Below are 16,054 nucleotides of genomic sequence, written 5' to 3'. Positions count from 1 at the left end.
GAATCTGGGCTCCTCAGCAAGCTAGGGCAATGGAATCTGGGCTCCTCTCAGCAAGCTAGGGCAATGGAATCTGGGCTCCTCAGCAAGCTAGGGCAATGGAATCTGGGCTCCTCAGCCAAATTCTTTTTAAAGTCACAGACTTAGAAATGCTTTCTAAAACTGAACACCAAGGACTCCATAGACTTCTTCCCAGTGACAACAACAAAATCAGGTGCTACAGATTATTGCTTTCAATTGTCTCCCCCACCCCAGATAATTTATGTCAACTGGTCATATTTATGTCAATTGGTCCATCAGCAATCATTTATTAAGCACTATAAAAATTGGGTTGGGTTCTGGGAATACAAAGAGAAGGGAATAAGGGAAGGAAATAAGCATTTCTAAAGTGTAAACAACATTGCAGGCTCTGTGCTAAGGGTTTACAAATATTATCTCATTTGCACCAAGACGGGAATAAAACAATTTCTACCCTCCTGGAACTTATATTCTATGGCAGGAGGCTGGTTATTGTCCAGTTTTTTTCAATCATGGCTGACTCTTTGTGACCCCGTTTGAGGTTTTCCTGGCAGAGAGACTGGATTGGTTTGCCATTTCCTTCTCCAGCTCATTTTAAAGATGAAGAATTGAAGCAAATAGGGGTAAGTGACTTGCCCAGGGTCACACAGCTGGTAAGTTTCTGGGGTTGGATTTGAATTTATGAAGATAAATCTTCTGGATTCCAAGTCTAGTGTTCTATCTACTCTACCACCTAAGCTGCCCCTGGAGGGAGGAGAGGAAGACAATTTACATCTACAGGCATATGTATATAAGTAGGAGGTGAAGGGGGGAGGGGATGTGCAGTAGGTACAGTGGGTGATCCAGAAAGGTCTTATGTATAAGGGTACTTTTGAAATGAGCCTGGAAGAAAACTAAGGATTCTAAGAAGTGAACAGGGAATGCATTTCAGTCATGAGGGGCAGCCTGGACATGAGAAGTAGAAGGCAAAGGATGAGGAAGAGTAACAAGGCCATTTTGACTGGTATATGAAGATGAGAAATATGTAAAGAGGTAGAAAATGTAGACTTGGGGTCAGGGAGCAAAGGGCCTTAAATGTCAAATAGAGGAGCTGATATCTGCTCTCTAAAGTACTAGACAGCCACCAGCATTCACTAGCAAAGGACGTGACATAGTTGGATCTGTACTTTAGAAAAAAAAAATGCTTCTAAGTCCTTATCACGGCAAAGTAGACTATTCTGGCAGGTTTTGAGATTGAGAGTAATTGAGAGTGGGATTAAGAATTGGGAAGACAAATTTAATTCTGGTCTCAGACACTCACTATGTGTATTACTCTAAACAAGTCAATAAAACCCTGTTTGCCTCAGTTTCTCCATCTGAAAAAAGGAGACAATAATAGCATCTCCCTCCCAAGATTACTTTTGAAAATAAAATCAAACAGCACATTGCCTTCCCCATAGTAAACTGTATTCAAATGTTTATTACTATTTGCTGTTATTGTTATTTTAACCTGCTGTTGTTTGAAAACAGGGGGTAGAGACACTTTGATGCTAGGGAGTTGAGCAGGTAGAGAGAGACAACTCCTATTAACATTGAGAAGTAGGCAAAGTTCATCACTGGTGGGACCAATTACCCTTCCTGTATCCTTTCATTTTTTGGTTCCTCTTCTCTCCTCTATTTTTCCCACCACTCAGTGTTCAGTGCTTAATAACCACAGTTTTTTAATTCTGAATTTTTATGGACATCTTTTGTCTTATACCACCTTTATTTTGTAATGTATCACTACCACCCTTCCCAATGAGTCAACCCTTATAACACAGAATTAAAAAGAAAAATAAATTCAGCACAACTATACGATATAATCATCCTGACTTGTTCCGGGTCATTCAAATTATAAATATCAGAGGAGAGATTTGAACTCACATCACAAGATTACAGAGTGAGGACTTATTCCCCTGTACTATGCTGCCTTCTTTTTCCTTCAACTAATCCCTCAATGGGACAGATTTTTTTTGTCTTTTTGGAGGGGAGAGCAATTGGGATTAAGTGACTGGCCCAAGGTCATACCGCTAGTAAGTGTTAAGTATCTGAGGCCAGATTTGAGCTCAGGTCCTCCTGACACCAGGGCTGGTGCTCTATTCACTGAACCACCTAGCTGCCCCAACGATACAGATTTGAAACTCATTATCATCTTGTTTGCATTTCTCCAATTTTTTTTTAAGTTGCAAAGCCAAATTTTATTCCAAAACAAAAGAAACACAGATCAAGATTGTAATTGTTTAATCATACTATGTCCAGGAGTGTTTTCAGTTTCTGTTGTTTTCTATTTTTAACAGAACACATAGAAAGGTTAATGCAAACCCTGAAGGGCATAACTTCCTGGGGACACTTTTTCATCCTAGCCTCTCATTTAGCCCCCTTGATCAGTTCCAGACTACCCAGTAGGGACGATAAACTTGTGTCTAGAGGTCTCACATGTTAGCAGAAGCAAATAAGGATAAGAAAAGGAAGCCATATTGGTTTCTGCTTCTAGAAGCAGTCATGTTTTAAATCATTTCTTTATATCATTTACTGTCAATCTTCTCTATCCTACATCATTCTTAAACAACTTTGGGGTCTCATATTCTGGGTCTTATTTGACCTAGGTTAGTACCTATGATTGATAGATATGTATCTGACATAGACATATCTGTCGTATAGCTGGCATATTGGACAAGAGAATCAGAATCCAAAAAGACTTCAGTAGACTAGAACCATGTATTAGAACATATAATAAAATAAAATTGACTACTAAGGAATACATATAAAGTCCTTCTTTGAAGGTTTCAAAAAATCAGCTGCTTGAGTACAGGACAGGGAAGAAAAAATGACTAGACAACATTTTATAAGTTAAAATGTTGTATGATTCTAAGTTTCCTCTCAACTGGTTCTCTGTTTCCAAAAAACAAAAACAAAACTAGAGGGCAAGAACCTAGCATGCTCAGAATGTCTTATAGACCCCCTCTCCTGGATGGGGTTAGGGAGAAACGATTCTTAAGTTCTATTTGCCTTGACTGTTGATGTAAGTTTGGAACATTGTTTTCTAGAGAGTTGAAATAATGGTCTCAACTCCACTAGACAATAAGCTCCATAAAAGCACGGATGTGTCTTATATAAACTTTGTATATCCCCTAGTGCCAAACACAGAGTAGATCTTTAATAAGTATTTATTGAAGAGCATTGGAACTCAAACTCTATTAATAAACTCAAACTATAAATTCAATATGAGATGCTAGGTTAACAAGCACTTTATTAAGTGCCTACCTATCCAGCAGGCACTGTGTTAAGTGCTAAGGATACAAAAAAAGGTCACCTTCCCCCTCGGAAAAAAAAAGGAAAGAAAAAAAGCAGTTCCTGTTCTCAAGGAGCTCAAAGTCTAATAGGGAAAACAATATGTCAACAACTATGTGCAAAAAAAAAAAGATACATACAGGACCAATTGAATATAATCTTAGAGGGAAGGCCCTAAAACCAATCATTAAGGACTGGGAAAGGCTTCCTTCCAAAGGTAGGACTTGAGCTGCGAGACAGAACAGTCATTAGCTGCAGCATACTGCCCAGAAGCGGCAGTAGTGTAAGAGTCTCACTGGTCTCTTTCACAATTAGACACATCTGGAAAATTCAGTTTTGGCTGCCACATTTCAGGAAGGCCATTGCCAAGTTGGAATATGTCCAGACGAGGGTAACTTGGATTGTAACGGAACTTCCGATCATACCATCTGCTGAAAGAATCGGAATGGTTAACCCAGAGAAGAGAAAACTTAAGGAAGTTTAAAGATCTATCTTCAAATACTTTTCAAATGGATTCAAATTCTGCTATGTAGATGAGTAAATTGACTTATTTTGGGGACCCCCGGAGAGCAAAACTAGAAATAACAAATGGAGGTTCCAGAGGAATATTTTTCAGCTCAATAGATAGAGAAAAAACTGTCTCACAAATAGTTTTTCAGAAGGAGAATGGGTTGTCTTGTCACTGGTGATCTTTGGAGAGTTTGGACGACCATTTATTGGGGATGCTGTAGAGGGAGATTTGGATCCGAGTTGGACAAACTCCCTCAAGTCCCATTGAACTCTGAGATGTCATTATTCTATGGCAACCTAAAGAAATGAATTTCTAATATGGGATTGTAGGGATGATAGCAACAGAGTGAGAGAAATGGGGGGGCCATTTTGGGCAACTACCTACTTATCAGACGACCCCTGACTATGAAAAGGGTGGGAGATGAAGACAAAGAAAGATTTACTCCCCCCCTTGTGAATGCCTTAAAAAGCTAGGGGGAAATACTGCTGAATAGTTATTGAGCACATTTCAGGAGCCAAGAGACTCTCTGGGTGTTACTCTGCTATTTGAGTACCTCCCCCATTATAGACTTACAATCAACTCCTGCCGGCACCCGGGGAAAAGAAGCAGGGAAGATTGCCCAGTCTGTCAAGACTCCCAAGGAGCAATTCTCCTACAAAAGTAGCTCACATATATGGAGACATGGATATCGGATTCTGCACTTTCAAGAAAACTGAACCCAGGCACCACATCATGTGATAAATGGCTCAATAAATAGTGTAATATAATGCAGCAGAAAAGAAATACATCTTCATGCACAAAATGGAATTGTGCAACACCAGATACAGATGATGTGATCATCTAATGAAAACTTCTTTGTACTATAATGGAAGGGCAAAAGAGAACAGAATTTAATATTGGTTTTAAAACCTTAACAGGGATGTGTTTTTCTTACCTTTGAAGAATTTAAATTCAATGAAAATTTGGAATTCCACAGACAAACTGAGAGTCAATGAATGACGACAGATTTTGGATGAAAAGATAGTGATATCATTTTTTATGTAAAAGGTAGGGATTTTAATGTCCCCCAATTTTTGCCTAAATCACCTCAAGCCTAGTCATTGAAAGACCATGTTTTTCCATAAGGATTTATGTGGAGTTCAAGAGAAGAAGGGAAATGGACTAAATTATCTCCAAGGTTCTTTCCAAGTTATAATATTTTGTGATTTTAAGTTTCCTCTAAACTTGTTCTCTGTTTCCAAAAAAAAACTAGAAGGCAAGAACCTAGCATGCCCAGAATGTCTTGTAGACACCCTCTTCTTCTCAAGTTCTATTTGCCTTGACTGTTGATATAGATTTGGAAGCACTGCTTTCTAGAGAGTAAAATAATGGTCTTAACTCAACCAGACACTAAGTTCCCTGAAGGCAGAAATGTATCTTATATAAACTTTGTATATCCCCTAGTGCCAAACACAGAGTAGACCCTTAATTGGTATTTATTGAATAGCATTGGAACTCAGACTCTTACTCCCTGTACTTCCTCCTGATGGTCAGAAAAGGGAGTTGAGGAAAAGCAAACATAAGAGGAAAAAATTTTCATGAAGTTTTGTCTTGATGGGAGAAATGTTTTGTTTACGTTTATTCCAATATATTGGAATTTCACATTAAGCATTAAGCAGACTTTGCTGTGCCCCCTCCAATTAAAGCCAAACCAGCAAGGGCTTGTTACTTATAAGTAAAGCAGTACGCTAAGCACTGGGGAGCTTATGAGAAGAATTTTAAAAAGTTGAGATGCTTAAGGAGTTTGTATTCTATCAACAGAATGCAACATTTAAAGGGAAAATTTAGTAAAACACAATTTGAAGAGGGAGATAATAGCACAACTCAGGTGATGGTGGCATATAATTTGAACCTTGAAGGAAAAGATGTAAAAGTGAGGAGAGAGATCTTCCCAGGCATTCAGAGCGACCCAGGAAATGGGAGAGAGGCAGAAAATAGATTACAAATTCAGAGAACAGCAATTAGACCTGTTTGGCTAGAAAACAGACTGTGCAGAGGGGAGTCATTTAAAATATCTAAAAAATTAGGGTAGAACCCAACAGGGAAGAGCTTTATGTGTCTGGCTGAGGAATTTGTGTGTCATTCTAGAGGCAATAGGGAGCCTTTGAATATCCTTGAGTAGAGTCAGGGCATGGTGTGATCTGTGCTTTGAAAAGATTACTTTGGCAACTGGGAGGAAGACGCATTGAGAAGAAGAGAGATGAGACATAGGGAGTTTTATTAGGATGCTAAGGTTATAAGGGTCTGAACAAGAGTGGTCGTCATTCGAGTAGACAAGGGACAGGGAGACTAGAAGGATCGTGGTGATGTTAACAGAAATATGGAAGTTTGGAGGAGCTTCTAGGAAGACTGAAGAACTCCTAATGATTTTTTCAAGTTTTGTGCAGGGATTGCACCCCTAGGTATAACTTCCTTCCCTACCACAAACTTCTCTGTCTATGGTATACAAAAAGTATGCCTGAAGATGAGGCAATATGATGAGATAAAAACTATTTAGACTCAGAAGACCTTGGTTCAAAACTCACATTTGCCACTTGCTAGACGTATAACATCTGGCATGTCATTTAACTTTTCTGGGCCTCAGTTCCCTCATCTGAAAAATGAAGGAGGTGGACTAGGCCTCTAGGGTCTCTTCTAATTTTTCATCTGTGGGCCTATGTTTTTTTTTAAAAAAAAGCTTTGTTGATTGGAAACTGTAGTTTTTAGTTCTTAGGTCTCCTCATATGATAATGGCTCAGACTGATAGGGGACCAAATAACCCTGGATATGAGCACACTGTCAGTAGTGTTCAAATAGCTCTTCTGAGCAATCTTTGAGACTGGCCTTATTATGCTCATGGGGGAAAACTTGAGCCTTCAACTCCAGGAGTTTACCTGGGATTGTGGAGCAGTCCACGTTCCTGAGGGGACAATCTTTTATGTCAAAGGAACTGTCTTGGTTGGAGTGTGTCTGGCATTAAAAGGACCTCTTCAGAGCTAACCAGGGGGAAAAGAGCTATTCAGTAAATTGGGCATAATAATACCTGGAGAGCCTCCTGCCCAGAGTTGTTGTGAGGCTCAGAAAAGACAAGATGTAGAAAAAGACTTTGCAGACTGCTAAGTGCTATATAACTGTCATGTATTTTCACATGCTGTCTTCCCTCTTCTACCCATACTCCCTTTACTCTGACCCAGTAAGTTCCTTCAGGTCAATTAATTCTTCTCTTCTCTTGTCTTCTCTTCCTCTCTCTCTCTCTCTCTCTCTCTCTCTCTCTCTCTATCTCTCTCTGTCTCTCTCTCTTTCCCTTCTCCTCCTCCTCCTCCTTGTTCATCTTTCTGTACCTAGCACCTAACATTTCACCTTGTATATCAGATCATAAATTTATTTATTTCTTTTTGGCCTCTCTTTTTTTCTCTTAGATCATAGATTTAGAACTACATGGATCCATAGCAACTATCTGATCAAGTGGCTCTCAAATTGTGGTCTGGACCCCTAGGGGGGATCCCTGAGACTCTTTTTCTTTTCATGATAATACTAAGATATTTTAATTTCTAATGTTAAAAATGGCATTATCAACAATAAAATGAAAATGTCAATAGATACAACCCACATAAACAAAAGTTTTTTGGATGATCCTCAATAATTTTTAAAAGTATAAAAAGATCCTGAGAGCAAAAAGTTTGAGAACTGCTGATGTGATCCACCCCTCTCCCCCTCACCTTATAGTGTAAGGAACTAACATCTAGAGAGGTTAAAGAACTTGAACAAAATTAGCCCAAATAGTAAGTGAAGAGTTAGGATTTGAATACAGGTCCTTTGACTCAAATGTAGCACACTATTTGTTGAATTAAATTGATCAGGGTTTAGAGGTTGAGATAGACAGAGAGACCAAGAGAGAGAAAGAGGGAAAGAGGGAGAAAGGGAGAGGGAGAGAGAGAGAGAGAGAATTAAATAGGGAATGTGAACAAATATTTTATTTTTTTGGTATGGGAAGCTTCCATATGTGGAAACTCCTTCTAACAATGTGGTTGGCTCTTAGAAAGTTGCCCAGAACCCTGAGAGGTTAAGTGCCTTGCTTAGAGTCACATGGCCAGGAGGTGAGAGAGGTGGAATAATATATTCAGCATTTTGACTCCACATCCACATTGCATCATTGATCAAATAATAAGAAACGAATTAAATAATAATGAAATTAAATTTTAAAACACTGAAAAAAGAAAAAAAACAATAAATTAGTTTATAACATTTATCAATGCTCCCTAAGGGGGACCCTTCTTTATCTGAATTTAATAGACTGAAAGTCTAATTTCAGATACCCTTGCCAACTGAGGGAGAAAAACTTGGCTTTGAGCCCAGAGCCTAACATTGAAATATAGATACACATACATACATATTTACACACATGAATATACATACATGTATGTATATGTATATGTGTATATTGTGTGTATGTTGAGAAATTTACTTCAACCCTCTGGGCCTGGGTTTCTTCATCTGTAAAATGGAGTTATGCTGACTAATCTCTCTTTCTAACTCTAAACACTATCTTTCTGACATGTATAAGTGAACTCAGCTCTCATTATGTAGGTTAGAATAAGAATTACCCTCCTGACCATCAGGTAAACTTTCTGGAAGACAGCATAGAAGTAAGATTACTAAAAAGTAATCTACCTTCTCACTTTTGCAACCTCAATGACATCACATACAGGAGTGTGTACACCTATTCCCACAGCCTATATGTCTGAAACTTCTTCCCCCTTCCCCTTTTATAAAATCCACACAGTCCACGTCAACTACCTATAGAGGGGAGAGAAGAAACTGAAAATACCACAAGATGGAATCCTAGGATTTTAGCAACCAAAGTTATCTTAGAGACCAACTTGTAGAGGAACTCTTTACCTTTGTGGAGTTGAGGACCCCTTTGACAGTCTAGACAAGGCTTTGAACCCCTTCTCAGAATAATGTTTTTAAATAAATCAAATATATGAAATTAGAAAGGAAACCAATAATACTGAAATATAGGTATCTTTCTATCCATCTACCTACACATCCACTGACCCCATGTTAAGAATCTCTGCTCTATTCCAACCCATACCAGAAAAAGAATCCCACCACTACACATTGGAAACAAGGAGGCATGTGTCCTTTGCTTGGAGGAATTTCTAATGAAGGGGGTGCCCGTTATCTCCAAAGGCAGCCTCTTCCATTTTTCACAGTTCTAATTGCTAGAAACTTCTGCCTGGCATCAATCCTAAAACTTCCTCATTATATATCTAAGACTTGTTATTACTTCACTACTTCATCCCAAAATATCATCATATTCTAGAATTGTGCATTTGGCAGGTGGTAGCCAAAGTAGGGAACAAAGTCTGACCTCAAAATGTGTTTTATCAACCAATTAGTATTGTGAAAACAGGTCACATCCCACCCTCTCCACTAGAGCCAACGTGTCACTTGTCTCTTAAACAAGTACCCCTACTTTATCTTCTAACATTCCCACATTATTCCTTCTCCATCTATTTTATAAGTTCTGAGCCAGGGACTGGTCCCTTAGAACATTAACTTAACCATTACTGCTCCTTCCTATTCAGAGAAGCGGTTTCCAAGGTACCAACTACCACTGAGAAAAAAGCATTCCTTTTCCCTCCCTAGGCATTCCTGACTCTCTCTCCCACCTCCCCAATCACCTAGTATAGGTAATCCTGGGAGAGTGGGCTCTTGAATTCTGTAGTAACTGGAAACAGCCCTGCCTCCCTCTTTTTATTTTTGAATGGAACAGTCAGTCACACAGGATGAGCAGACATGGGTGGTTCTTGATCTGCATTATCTTATCTCATTATGTTCTTTCCGTTTAAACTCACTCATCTTCCAGAGTTTCTTAATTCTATTCAGGGCACTCTTGTCCTTCAATTCACTTAGGTTTACAAGTTTGGGGTCATCTTCCAACTCTTCATTCTCCATCTCCCCACAAATCCAATAAATTGCCTTATCTGGTTCTTCCTACCATCATGTCTTTCACTTCTGTTCCCTTCTGTCTATTCAAGGGATGAACACCCAAATTCAGGTCATTATCAATTCTTAAAGAGATTTGAACTATGGTAATAACCTTCTAATTGGCATCTTAGCCTCAAACCTCTTCCCTCTCTAATCCATCTCCCACACAGTGGCCAAAGTACTTTTTCCTAAATCACAGATCTGACCTTACCTCTCTTCTATCCAACAAATCCCAGTGGCTGGATTAATGCCAAAGCCAGATTTTTTTTTATTTCTTACATCATCTAAAATTTCTATTTTGTACAAGTTTTATAATGCCCATAATTATTAGTATGTTAGTACATGGATATAATTTATAAATAAATAAAAAGAATGAATAAATAAATATACGTATGTTGAAGAATTCAGTATATTTTTACTAATAGGAATACTTATCCAAAAATATTTTGAGACTTCTGTTTTAGGTCCTTAGTGCGCGTAGCAAAAGGAGACTCAGGCATCTCCTTACTTGGACAGTTTAAAAGTCAAATGTATACCTAGATATCAATGACAGACACACTGTTGCATTGTAAAGACAACTTTGAAAGACAAGAACTGTGATCAAGACAATGACCAAATACAACTCCAGAGGACTAATAATGAGATAAGTTACCCATCTCCTGTCAGAGAATGATAAACTCAGTATACAGAATGGGATACATTTTTGGACATGGTCAATGAGGAAGCTTATGTTGTCCAATTATCCATATTTGGCACAAGGGTTTTGTTTCATGTTGCTGCTGCTGTTGTTTTTCTTCTTGGAGGAGGGCAGGAGGGAAGAGGGAGAAACGATAGATTTCTTTTCATTGAAAATTAGAAAACTAAATGAAAAAATAAGTGCAGTGTTGCCTCAAGACAGTAGAATATAAGACTAATTTCAGAAGTTTCTTCCAGGTCTATGATTTGACTTCATTGGCCAAAATTTCATCAGAGATCTCATGAAGTGAGTAAATGAATATTCTCTCTCTGTCTCTCTATGTCTGTGTGTGCGTGTGTGTGTGTTTACACACACATGTAAAATCTGTGTATATATATATATATAATATGTAAAATCTCCATACATCCTCGCGCACGCACACACACATAATCACTGCACCAAATGCTTGTTGACTAGCTGGCTGACTACACTGAAAAGAGAACACAAATAGCTGAATATTTGCCCATATGCAAATGCTGCATACAAACTTTCCTGGCCTGCAGAACTTCAGCCAGATGAATATAAATCACTGACGTACGCTAGGCACACTCAGACTTATTTATGATGAAACTTCAGTCCCAACCCAAACAGCTTTCATGTAGTAAAACTAAAGCATAAATTATTTCCAAGAACATTCCAATGTCGAGGGAACTCACTTAATTATCCATTATCACAGAAATGTAGACATAATGTTAATTAAAATGAAGGGGCAAAACCATTTCCATTTTTTATTAAGATACATTGGACTCCCAAATAGCTATTAGCCTTCCAGGCAGGGTTAGGTATATGAGAGAACTTTCCAGGGGAAGCCAAGTACTGAACACAGAGCAGTGTCCTACAATTGGGAAAAGTCCTTAGAGGAGCATCTGGCCAAAAACATCACCTCTATTGATGTCTGAGATTTCAACACCTGAGATTCATTACTTTAGGTAGAATATTTCCCTCCTTCTATAACCTCTTTGGAAATATAAATATTCCTTAGAGAGAGATAACACATTAAGTCCCTAATATGTTAACTTGGATTAGTTTATCGAATGGCTTCCTCACAGATAGGAGAGCGCTGGCTCCCTAGGAGGAGAAAAGATTACTGAAGAGAGGAAGAAGTATGAAGGACTCGGAAATGAATGATGCTCAGCCTTCCTCACAGCATTGTGGAACATCTCTGACGCAGCTGGGCTGACAACACAATGAAAAGGAAAAAACTTGCCTTCCTGCTTTGCCTTTCTCTGTCACCAAGCACAGAAAATCCTTATATCCTTTCATTAAGGCCTGGTCTATTGAGAAATTGCCAAGTTGATATAGTTTGCCTTTGGTGTCCCCACTGACCTTTCCTATGGGTTTCTTCTCCTTACTGGTTTGGTCTCTCCTCTCAGATAAAAATGGTTCTCAAGGTACTCAGCACTTCATCCTGTTGCCATATGGTATCCCTTTATTCAGGACTACTGTCATTAAGGTTTATGGTGATTCTTTCATTTCTATTACCTAAATTACTTCCTCCCAGCTGACTATGACTTAGCCTTGCACAGAGTCGGTGTTCACCAGCTATTTCTTAATCTTATTTGAAAAGAAAGTGACTGGATAAACATTTCACACTACAATGTCAGCTCCTGACAAGGGCTCACTTATCTTCCTATGACATTTGCCAAGACTTCGTGGGTTTGAGCTTGTTAGTTAAACCCTCCAGAGGTTGGTTAATTCCTGATAGGCGTGATTCGAACATTTCAGGTAACTGACACCAGGTGAATGATAATTCTTTGAGTTATGACATCCTAGAGCGACTGTCTAGCCTTTCTCCAAGGATGGATGGTTGAATTTCAGAACACACGATCCACTTGTGATTGCTTTTGCTACAAAAACAGAATTCTCTATTAAAATTGCAGAAAACAATTATTCACCTAAGCACTCCTAGTGATGGGTAAACTAAGAAATACAACACAGTAAGATTTAGAGACATATAGATATATAAGTATAAAATATGTCTTCGCTTGTTCTACTTTATATCCAATAACTATGTAATTGAACAATGTTGCCCTAGACTCCCTTTCTAGGTTAAAATTCACCACAAATCTCCTAAGCACTTAAAAAGGAATCTCCAACATCTTCTTCACCTAAGCAATGGTATGTGGCAAAGGAAAGACTTCCTCAAAGGTATATTGTTTATTCTTGGCTTCTATAAATGAATTAGTACCACATGTGTGCATCTCAGTATAGGAAGAGTGAATTTAATACTTCTTTCAGTACTACAAAAATGGATGGTATGGAGAGAGGGATGTTTGAATGCTCTATATCCTGTCTGTCCTAGCTCCCTTTAAGACACACTCAAGTGCTACCACGTAAAGGACATTTTCCCCTTTTCTCTCAGTTCCTAGTGCTCCCTCTCCCTCACAAAATTATATTTTTTAATTTTGAAAATAATCTGTATTTAATTCTCTGTGCATATTGCTTCCTAACAAACCCCATCTAAAGGAAGGTAAGCTCCTTGAGGACGAGAACTATTTCCTTTTATTTTTCTATTCCCAGAACCTAGCATGGTACTTTGCACATAGTTGCCAGTTAAGAAATATGTACTGAATGGAATTGTACTGAATTGAATTGAACTGAACCAAATTGATATTAAGTTTTGCCCTGGGTCATTAGGAGCTATGACTCCTGTGAATTCTCTCTATTCTGAACAGGCATCAGTGAGAGTAGAGGAATCCCATAAAACTCCTTGAATGATCAAGGTCCTGTGGCCCTAGGAAGAAAAGGATCCATGCAGAAATAAGCAGCCACTTTCTAAAGCAGTATTTCCCAAGTTTTGGTCCATGGAAAATTTTTATCCCTGAAGAGAACATTTGCTATCAAAAGTTCTTACTTCTTTAAAAAGTTTATCAACTTTAAATATTAACTCAGAGATCACAGATCTTGAAGTGCAAGGACTGTCTAAAGCCGGTTAGTCCAACAAAGGAAGTCAAGTGACTTGCCAAGGTTATCCTGGTAGAAAGCATCCTGTGTCCTCATTATTCCACCCCCATATTCTTTTTCTCTAGAGCTTAATTCTTGCCTCCTAAGCCACCAAATGCCACTTCACTGAGAGCAGAGTGATTCTGAGTGACAATGTCGATAGCCTGCCAGAGTGCAGCATAATTTGGGTGAGGAAACAATGCTTTTGTGGGACACAGAGGAAAATGAAGGATGGGACACATGGTCCTATTTCAACAGAGCAATATTTCGGTGCCATCTATGAGAACATTGTCTTTTGTGGCAGCAGCAGCAAGGATGAATCCCACTCAAGTAATACGTAGGGAAGAGGAGCACTGGCTCTAGAACTGGGGGCTATGGGTGATGTTTGGGGGAGTTTCATCCAAAATAACTGCTACCACCTGGCAGATTTAGAAGGGATTGGTGCCGATATTTAATTTTGGCTGAAAGCAGAAGAAAAGGAGTATTGTGTTCTGCACCTGTGGCCACGTTTCTTGTCAATTTCCCATCACTTCTCAATTACACTCCAGGGAAGATGAGAGATCCTAAGCTCAAAGGCAGCTTTAATAGATGCAAGCAAACACCCAGGTATTTTTGATTCAAAGTGCCTAATTACGATGCCAAAAAAAAGGAGTGGGGGGGGGAGGGAAGAGAGACACAGAGAGAAAGAAACAGAGAGAGCAAACAGCATGCCATTTTATGCTCCTGTTATCTCACAAACTCACAAACCTTAGCAACCCTTGAATGAACAGACTTCAGAGTTGGCTTTAGCATCTGTGTTCCAGACCAACTTTGCTTATGCAAACTCTGTTTACTTATGCCGTCATATCTCAGTTTACTTTGCCATCTAAAAACAAAAATGAAGAGGTAATTTTTGCACATCGTGCACATTCACACACATAACACTGTTAAACAAGCAAGCGGTACAGAAATTTGACCTAATGAAAGTTTATTTGAAGAAAATACTTATTTAAATGCAGTCCCCTCTCTAGAATGAAAATGTGTTATTTTTAGTTAATTGCATATTAGAATGTGATGTGCATTTGTTATGCTGGATAGCCTCATTGTTTCTTAACCTTTTCCACTGGAAAAAAATATCATATGCAGAGAGAAACTAATGTAACTTCATTAGGTCAAGTAGATTGTCACGAGGACTAACTGCTGAAGAAAAATAATTTTTTAAAAAATCAGAATTTGGAAAAAGAAAGGCTGGGTGAGGGGGAGGAGGGAAGTAAACTAAAACCCCTTCATTTTCATACTGCTGTGTATTAGGCAAAGCAAACTCTGCTAATGAGAGCTTTTTAATATTTAATTATAGTAAACAGGCTTCCCCTTTAAATAAAGATTTCATGGGGCTTTTTTTTTTTGGAGTAGATGAAAGGTGTCCTATAAATAGATAGTAAGAGTTATCTTCTCTCACCTCCCTCCTGTGCCTTTCACTCACCCCCTGCTGGTGCGTATGGAATGCTTGCAAGACAACAGGTGAATTGGAATGCTTGTTTAAATCCGTATTTGTGAAGTTTTGGTATGGAAGGGAACAAATAGTGCTGTGGAAAGAACATGGAATTTGAAACCAGAGACTCTTGGTTCAAATCCAAACTATTTGTCAGCTATGTAGATCTGGATAAGACATTTCAGCTATCATATCCAACAGTTTCCTCATTTTTTAAAATGGGAGAGTTGGGCTCCTAGGTTCTGTTTCTAACATCACAATCTTTTCATGGTATACTCAAGTAGGACTGTCATTTGAATGTACCCTTGTTGGTATTATCAGTTTCTTGCAGATGGATCAAATAATTTATTATTTGAGACAGTAAAAGTCAGAAGGACCTCAGTTCAAATGTGACCTCAAGTACTAGTTGTGTGACCCTGGGCAAGTCACTTAACCCTGATTGCCTCTCCCCCCCCCAAAAAAAATTTGATTACTCAGTTCTCAGCTTTGTTCTTGATATAGTGGCACACATAGAAGAAATATTGGCCCTATCCTTCCTGTGCAGCGCTAACAATCTTATTGAATAAACAGTTACAGAATGACACTATCATTATAGGGCTCATTACTGCCAAGAGGACAGCGCAGGAATATAGACTAAATTTCATAAAGATTTGAGTTTATGAGAGATGAATCTATCTAACAGGTGATTAAAAGACATTGAAAACTTTGGGCTATGTCTCTAACATTTTAGTAAAAAGTCAAGGAGGGCAACTGTGGTCTCTTACAAGATACCTCTTAGTACCTCAGTCAAGATAGACCACAAAATAGATAAATAGTGAATCTGATCCCATGTGGCAATTTATATGTTTCTATGATCAAGGATTAAAGTGGGTGGATTGAATAAAGTGCTTTAAGAAGTCTAAGGAAGTAAATATCAGTTTGGGTTATAGGGAATGGGGTGGTTTAACATACCACAATAACAACAGGGATGAAGATAGGGATAAGGATAGGAATACAAAAAGAAATAGGGAGAGTGATAGGGATGGGGACAGGACTTGTAACTTTATTGATATAGGGA

The sequence above is a fragment of the Petaurus breviceps genome, unplaced genomic scaffold, assembly GCF_028583685.1.
Source record: "Petaurus breviceps papuanus isolate PSGF00001 unplaced genomic scaffold, PetGlider_PUasm1.0 118, whole genome shotgun sequence".
Taxonomy (NCBI): Eukaryota; Metazoa; Chordata; class Mammalia; order Diprotodontia; family Petauridae; genus Petaurus; species Petaurus breviceps.
Note: the sequence above shows the minus strand (reverse complement) of the source record.